The sequence below is a fragment of the Saccostrea echinata genome, unplaced genomic scaffold (assembly GCF_033153115.1).
Source record: "Saccostrea echinata isolate AGI-Se365-2 ecotype Australia unplaced genomic scaffold, CSIRO_AGI_Sech_v1 ptg000001l, whole genome shotgun sequence".
In the NCBI taxonomy this organism is placed as follows: domain Eukaryota; kingdom Metazoa; phylum Mollusca; class Bivalvia; order Ostreida; family Ostreidae; genus Saccostrea; species Saccostrea echinata.
Window position 1 is genome coordinate 28,605,241 of NW_026889750.1, and position 9,087 is coordinate 28,614,327.

Below are 9,087 nucleotides of genomic sequence, written 5' to 3' on the forward strand. Positions count from 1 at the left end.
AATAATTTTTTTTATTATAAGAAAAATACTAACGTCAGGTGTATTTAGCAAGGGGTATTTATTTTAAGAATAATAAATAACATCAGGTGTCTGTGTTGAACTGGGAAAAAACGTTACATAGGCCCCAAAATAATCCAGAGCAGCGCTCTGGTGGGGTCTGGAGCTCAGGTGGACGATTTCCCCGGAAATACCTGTTCGTAAAGTTTTAGAATGTAAACAGTGATAAGATCAAGTTATAGTAAACACTTGTGATTGACGTTGGGAATAGACCTTGCTCTTTTTTTTTTTTTACACGTTGTCATGCTGTTTCATCTATAATCAAATGAAGGAAGGCATAGGTCGATAAAATAAACCTAACATCAGCAATTTTAACATGCTGTGTCAATAAAATAAAGAAAATAGGGAAAGCAAACAAAAGAGTTCATTTTCATGAACTGTAAAGCTTGAATCATGGAGAGAACAACTTATGGGCTATTAAGTCTTATGATAACTTCAAAAATGAAATAAAAAGAACTTTGTATCCAAGCTCGAACAATTTTTTTTTTTATTTGAATCGCAACTAGAATCATGCTCAGAGCGATTGTATTTTTTTTTTTTATCCTTTTCAATTGTGTGACGAATCGGGGTTCTTCACAAGTGTTTCACCATGGCGGCCCGCCATGTTTAAATTTATGTGAGCCATGTTTTAACAAACTGCGCTATGGTCAAAATCTGAGGCCTCCATGATTTAATTATTATTGCATAAGCCATTTCAGTAGTGATGCCTACTTTCTAAAGACTTGAGTAAGTTACTGTGTTTATACTACGTAGCTTCCACCTCCCTTTTGAGAGAGAGAAAATTGTGCTTAATAAACATAGTCGTTGATTGGCAAATTGGCTTAGAGAGTGAATCAATGAGCTGATTATCAATATGAGTAGATATCTCTACACAGAAGTTATTCTTTCTGTATACTACATGTAATTTGCTATAAAAAAAAATATAATATTAAGCGCATTAACAATGTCTTATAATCAAATAGCATCCGAACAGATCCATGTTCTAATATAATGTCAATCACCCAAGTAAAAGTTTAAGAGTTACATCTTTTAAAAAAAAGGTCGCGTGATGCTATTTTAAGCATTGTTAAGACCATATGTGCATAAGAAAGATCGGACAAACAGAAAAGAGCGAAATTAGTTATACTTGATTTATGCCTCTTTTTATATTAGGTTTTGATATCTATACTCTCAGTAGGGCCAAATAAAAAAAAAGTGTGGTTCCGATTACCCAACGGTTCCTATTTTACATTTTCGTATTTTTCCGGAATTTTCTCTGATGTCACCAGTTCCGGTATTAGTTTCAGCAATGGCGGCCTCCCTTCAAAACATCGTTTCAACACGTAGTGCAAGTGTTTAATAGTGTTAAATCTACAGCAAGCTAGCATGGCACGGCAACATGCCTTTTTTCATTTTCATGTTTTTTTTTTGGTTTCGTTTTGTTTTTGCTTTTGTTTTGCTAGCCAGAATTAAATAAGTATGCCTTACAGTGGCGGGATTCTCTAAATAGTTGTTCAGTTTAACCAGCACATGCCGATTACCCCCTTTGTTTATTTAGTGCACGCAAAGGTGTGAAGTCAGGATGAGAAATCACTTCTCGCTTGAACGCACACAGACAGCTGGCCGGGTAACATGCCTTTGGGAGTTAGGGGGAAGATAACATGAGAAAGCATCATTTGATTGCATTGATTACGCAAGAATTAGCTCAATATGTAAAACAGATTAACTTGTTGATTTAATAATAAATAATTTATATCAGGATCGTTTCTTTTAAACCGAAAGTAGAAAAAAAACAGTTGATAAGGAAAAGTGACAAGCAAGACTGCAGATTTTACTTGAGTAAAGTCAACTTACAAAGTACGAATATATACATATATATATGAGAAATGAAATTGGAAGTATGAAGTCTTCAATGAGGCAAAAAGTTTTTCATTATAAGAATTTAAAATTTTAACATATACGAGGGTTGTCCCAAAATTCCGTAGACTGAGCTCATATCTATTGCAAAAATTAACGTATCTTTATATTATTTTGTGAGTGTATAAAGTGTGCTTTTAGCTGATGTATAACGAAGTTTTAATATGATTACTTGAAGAACGTACGAGTAATTAGAATTTTAATGTTACCGTGTCCTACAACCCGGCGCAATCCCCGACGTCAAAATATACGTAAATGTCAACAGTACGGATTTTTTTGGAGAAATGCACTTATCAGAATAGCATGTTCTACTTTATCAAAAAAGGTTGAAGTTTTAAATAATAATTATAATAATTATTATGATATATTTAACATTAAAATATACCGAAAAAATGTTAAAATTACATGCATCCACTTATATTTCATAATATTCTCCTGCATCTCTGAGGGACTTTTTATCCGTCCTTCCGAATGGAGTTACACTGTGTTGCTTTGACGACGATTTATGTAATACTTCTTTCGGCTGGTGTCCGTCTTTTCTTCTCTTTCACATATACCTTGAAAAACTGCTTATATCATTCAAACACTACGGATTTGAATATATTTATCAGTTCCATCCTTACAATTGTGTCTTCGAATGCGTCTCTGTTGGAGTGAATTTAAGTTCCGAACTACAATTTTTCATATTCCAGTGCGCCGCCTCTGTCAATGCAGCGTTATTTTTTTTTAAAATAGTCAAGTGTCAAACCAGTGCAAATAAACGTTATAAAATTCTTATTACTGAAGGCATTTGCGATAAAATTGGAATAAAGGTAGTTGTTTATTTCATTTGAGAAACTATCATTTTAATTTGATAAAATTTTGACTAGAAATTACTTTTATGCGATATCTTAAATTTCATATACCGATTCTTAATAGCAAATTTTGGGACTGCGCCGCCTCTCTACACCAGACATTGAAATTTTCATGTAAATAGCATAAATCTGAGTAATTATCCAATGTTTTACACTAAAATATTAGTATTTAGTACTTTTATTTATTTTCAAAGTTTCATAAATTTATGACACTGGGTTACTACAAAACGAAGGTTGTCTACGGAATTTTGGGACAACCCTCGTATTAAATATTTATAATTCTCACACACATGAATGATTCTATATGTTACCTTGCTTATGTGGTTTATTTTGTTTTAAACATTACAGTACAAAGTACAAGTGTCACTTTCCTCTGACAGCTCTTAGCAGTACTCTATGTCCGTTTTCTATTTTATTGTTCTAAATTTATTAAAATTTATTTTAAAGGATGTTCACATCTAACTTTTAACCAAAAAAAAAAAAAATCATTTTTAATGTGTTTTCATTATTTTTGATTTAAAAATATTCGTTTGATATTCATAACTAGAGTGCCCCTACCAATGTTGACTAGTATATTATCAAGCCACATCTAAATGCCACTTGCAAAGCAGTGATAGGAATTATTTAGAAAAATTTAGAAAATCATTTTGTTAAAAAAAAATCCCCTTCCTACCTACCCTAATTATTTTGGACGTGTAACCAGAACCACGCGTATTTTTTTTGTTTAGCCTAAGTTTCCAAAGATAATGAGTGAAAGTTTAGGCAACGTTGAGATGTCGGAATCCGCCATTCTGTTTGTTTGTTTGTTTTCTTAGAAATGCAATTCCTTTAATATTTTTGGCCCAATTTCAAGAAACCTGTCATACAAAAAGCAACATTAATTAAATGTGCCGTTTTTTAAAAAATTAAATTCAACAAAAAATGTTGTCATGGTTACTAAAACGATTCGGTGACATTCTTTCAAAACGCACATTCTCGTACAGTTTTGATCCGATTTGAATAAAACTTGGTACATCTGTAGATTACATTAAGCTATAAAATTCTGTAAATTGATTTTTCATTTCAACTTGTGATTTTGCCATGGTAAATAAAAAAATAATTGTGAAATCATCCATCGATTAAGTGAGGTCTAGAAGTTTGAAAGCTCGAACACCCATTTGTGCTTTCGGTCGCATTTCACTTTGAGCATCATCATCCATGGTTAAAAATTTCAGATGTGGAGAACACTGCCTAATTCAAAATTATCCTCTTTGCTCTAACATGCAGACATGAAACATGCATAATATGCAACATTTAATCATATCTGACATAGAAGAATACAAGAAGTTATTTTTAAATAAAAAAAATGAAGACCAGTCAGCATAATTATATCAAAGGCCGATATATATAGGTAATAATGCTCGTCATATTCAAGATATATTTGATTATTGTGAAAATCATGAGAAGATTGGGCTACTACTAATTTTGGATTTTGAAAAAGCTTTTGACAGTGTTGAATGGGAATTTATGATACAAACAGAAAAATTCAATTTTTGTCAAAAGTTTATAATGTGGATTTTATATAATAATCCTACTTTTAGAGTAAATGATAATGATTTTATTTAAAAAAAAAAAATTAAGTTTGATATATCTAGATATGTCCTCGGGAAAGTTATCCACCAGTGTCTTTCGAGCTACCCCAAAGAAAGGTGTGCAGAGGTGTTGCGGTCGTGGTATAGAGACTTAAGTCATACATACAAGTTAACAAGAAATACATTATGGGATTAAAAATAATAAAAAACAAATACTCACAATGTAAAATACTTTTTTTCACACAAATTTACGAAATGTTAAAACAAAACAAAACATAAAACCTTTTCTCTCTCTAACTGATCCTTAACTTATGTTGAGTGAATATCAATTATGCACTTATAAACATTTAATACGTCTATATTCTTCAAAATAACTACTGTCTTTCAGCATTGATTTTAACAATTGAATGAAGCTTTCTGAAATGGTTACATACTAAGCAAATACAATTCTGCTTCCGAGTTGATTTGATCAACATTATTCCTTTTTCTTAGACACATTTTCAAAATTTATTTTTCTGGCTTTTTCCCCAAGGCTCATTGTTACCATTTTTATAACTCCTTCTGGTAACATGTCCACTACTGTGCCCTGTAAAAACAAATATCAGACCGGAAAACATGTTTAGATAAAACCGTCTTACGGGCACGAATAAGACTTTTCAATTTCTTTCAGATGCCTACATGTATGTGCTGAAACTGAAACTCAGAATTATACTTTACTGCACTGTAAACTAAAAAATTGATTTATTTTTGAATGTGTCACCATTCAGTGCTAAATACGAATTCTGACTTGAGGTTTTGATGTTTCATGATTAACCTTACAAAATTACGTGTAATTGTACTGAGATATATAAGATGACATTCTACGGACATAATACAGACCTGAACATTATGTGCCCAGTAGCCATTGGTAAAATCTGATACCCCAAAGGAATCCAGGGCAGCTTTCGCATAGGTGGTGGGACTAGGTTCAAATAAGGAAGGTGTCCCGATCTTGGAACTCTTTGTTGCAACCAGAAGTGGCTTTGGCATATTTGTTACAACAAAATACGGCATTACACACTGTAAAATTTGTACAATCAATAAATTACAGGTTGGTCTGGATCAACTTATATATTTAGTGCAGTTAAAGCAGGACAGGAATTGGATACTACAATATGTTTTCATCCTTGTGTTTCTATTGTCAAATAAAAGAATTTAAAGAAATAATACTACTAAATCAATCCCAAACTTTTACTTTTAATATTTGTTGTCCAATCCATTTCTCGTTGTGCGAGACCAATGTACTCAAAGTACACGCGACATGATTCAATTAGTTATTTAGACTGTAGCAGAAAAAAAGGGGGGGGGGTGAAAGACTATTAACTAAGCTGATAGGCGCAAGGTTGATTCTTTAATTTTAAGTTCCATAAGTTATACATGTAATAATTACTTAATATCTATAATACACATGAATAAATTATTTTAGAGAATCAAGGAACAATACAAAATTCAGCTATTAAAATAACATTTATTTATGAGTGCGATCAGCATGTAACTAACATTCATATTTCATAACAGATTTTTTTCTCGGATTTAGCGATGTGGAGTTTTCGCGTTTTTGAATTGTGAACAGTTGATGCTAATATCATTACACAAATTGCTAAATCACTAAACCATCTTTTTTTAATAAAAAAATCTCGTATAAATTTTGCATAATTATTTATTAGATAAAGTCGAAGTCTTCCTTATCAATTTCTCGTCTCCGTTTTACAGGCCCTTAAACACTGTTAACAGAGATTCAAATGAATTTACATGTAGCACCCTCCCCCCGGATATTCTTTAAACTTTATCTCAAGAAATGTACATAAAACTAGCAAATGATATTAAATACTGAGCAAAGATCTACGTGAATTAAAATAAATTTATTTTATTTTAACATGTTTAAGTTACTTCATTTAATTAATAAGTTTGTACAATGTATATAACTTCATTTCTTTTCTTTTTTTATTTTGTACTGTGTCCTATTTTGCTAAACATTTTTCTATCAATTTAATTTGTCAACAAAATCGATAATAATTTTTTTGTGCGTCCATAAAGATTGTTCCTGCTCCAAGTAGCAAGTACATGTACAGTGTAGGTTCATTTGTTTATTATTAACACCGGTGGCCGCAGACGCAAAACAATAGGTAATTAGTGCCCATTGTTACACTGACCACTACAACTTACATGGAATATACATGTTGTACCACGTTCTGCCCCAGTGCCTAAGACAAGTACACAATAAAGCCAAATCACGGGTTGATCTTCGATTTCTGATCAATACAAGTCAATTTAAACGTGTATTCCATTCAGATCTGTGACATTACAATATTAAAATCAATCAACATAATCATCCATTATTTATATTTAGTAGGTCCCATTTCTTATTTTCCATTTTATAAAATTAAATTAAATGAATGAGATTTTTAAAACTTATTGAATAAAAATGTTTTATGTGGTGACTTGTGAAATTGTAAGAGACGAACATCAAAATTACATGTACACGTGTATACAATTGCACTTACACTATAATTCTGACAAATAATTTTTGATCAGCCCCCATCTGCCGCTTGCACATGTACAAACATGTAGCAGAGTTATATTCTGGGACGATCTACGAATGCTTGCATTACGTATTCCTAAAAAAATAAAAATAAAAATAAAAAATGTGCCTCCAGAGATATTAACCCCTGTTTTCATCTCTCAATTTATTTAAAAAAAAAGCATAAAATTTATCAGTTTCGGGCAGATTTTCAGGGGGAAAAAGATCAGAAAGACCGAACATTAAAAAAAATAATAAAAACTATGCATATATTTGGGAAAGAATAAAAAAAATTGTTATCACGTAAGCCCATCTTAAAAAAGAAAATGATTGTTTGTCCTCTCTAAGAAGGTCCGAATCACATGTACTATTTTCATAGATTCTTGGAAAACATTTGCCTTTACGCTGACAATTTCATTTAATTGTTAACTTTAATGATAATTGTCAAGATTTTCACAACCGTATTGTAATCGAGATCAGTGCATAATTTTTGTCACAAGCAGTAAATATAAAGAAACATGAAAAGGTTGTTGTGAAAATTAAATAAAAAGAAAGTATTGATTGAAGAAGGTTTTAACAACCCTAAGCTCTATTTTAGCACCTTCTCAGCTCAAGAACAATGACCACAGTAATTATCAGTAAATCTCAGCATCGACAGTACATCAACAGTATTTATCAGTATATATCAGACTCAACAGTAAAGACGACAGTAATTATCAGTATTTATCAGAAACAACTAAAATTATCAGTAACAACAGTAAGAATAACAGTAAATATCAGTATTTATCAGCAAGAACAGCACAGTATCAGTAATTATCAAACATTATCAGTAAAATTTGGGATTCACAGCACTTTTTTCGTCCAGTAGTGAGAACAAGTGTTTTCTTCTCATGTATAAGATTTTGAATAAATCCTGCTTCAAATAAATGTTAAAAAAATAGGTCTGCTAATAACGGAGCGCAATTGCTACCTATGGAAATTCCGACAGATTGTTGTAAGACTTGATCTCAAAAAACTACATAGATATTGTCAATCAGAAACTCAAGCATCTTCTTTATGACAACTTCAGAGTATTTTTGTGTACAAAATAATGTTGCAAATTACCATTGAAAAGGTAAGTAGATTTACGAGTTCCATTTTTATTGAAAAACAGTTGTTCTATGATACCAAAAAACCTGGACTTTAATTTATCGTGAGGAATGGTTGTATAAAATGTTGAAAAGTCGTACGTTTTGGTGTTATTGATTTTGGTAAAATTTTGATTCAAAATTTATCAAGAAGTTACTTGAATAATTTTTTAATGTTTGGACTGACTGCCAAGGCCAATTTTCATTCAGAGTTTTTCGATGAAAAAACCAACTCTCTCTTAAAAGATTAAAAAAATTCACGTGTAGCATTTCGAACTTCTTAGGGATTAAAATGATGTCATTATTTCATTTTTTTTGGTATAATATCTATGCAGTTTTTGGAGATTAAGTTTTCCAAAAATCTGTCAGAATTTGCATGGATACTTATTGCACCCTGTTATTAGCAGACCTATTTTTATTATTATATGAAGCAGAATTTATTTTAAATAAATTCTACATGAAAAGAAGAAGTCTCTTGCTCTGGCCTTCAATTCGGCATTAATATATAATGACTAGTAATTATAATAATAATAACTAGTGGTCACTCTAAGAAGACCCCCCCCCCCCAAATTTAATTTTAATCGTTTTGACTTAATGAGGTTAAAATTAATTGCCCCTTTTAAAGTTTACAAAACCTTTGTTACAAACACTGCTCACCCTTGCTCTACGGTACTGTATTGGTATGGTGTGTCAAACTTGTTAACGGATAAGACATATACTCATGACAAGGTTATTTTTAAAAAGATTTACTTCAACCTTCAGCGATTGGCTAAATACACAACAGTTCCTTTACTGAGGGTACACTCTTTAATGTGAGGTACATTGGGAGAAGGAAAGAAGGAAATGTGTACTTCAAAAGGTCACTTTGATTGATTGATTGATTTATGTTTAACGTCCCATTGGAGAATTTTTCATTCACATAGAGAGTCACCATAATTATGCCGGTAAAGGGCTTCAAATTTAGACCTATACGCAGGCCGGCCATTGAGCAGTGAGGGTTCTTTTTCGTGCCAACGCCTACC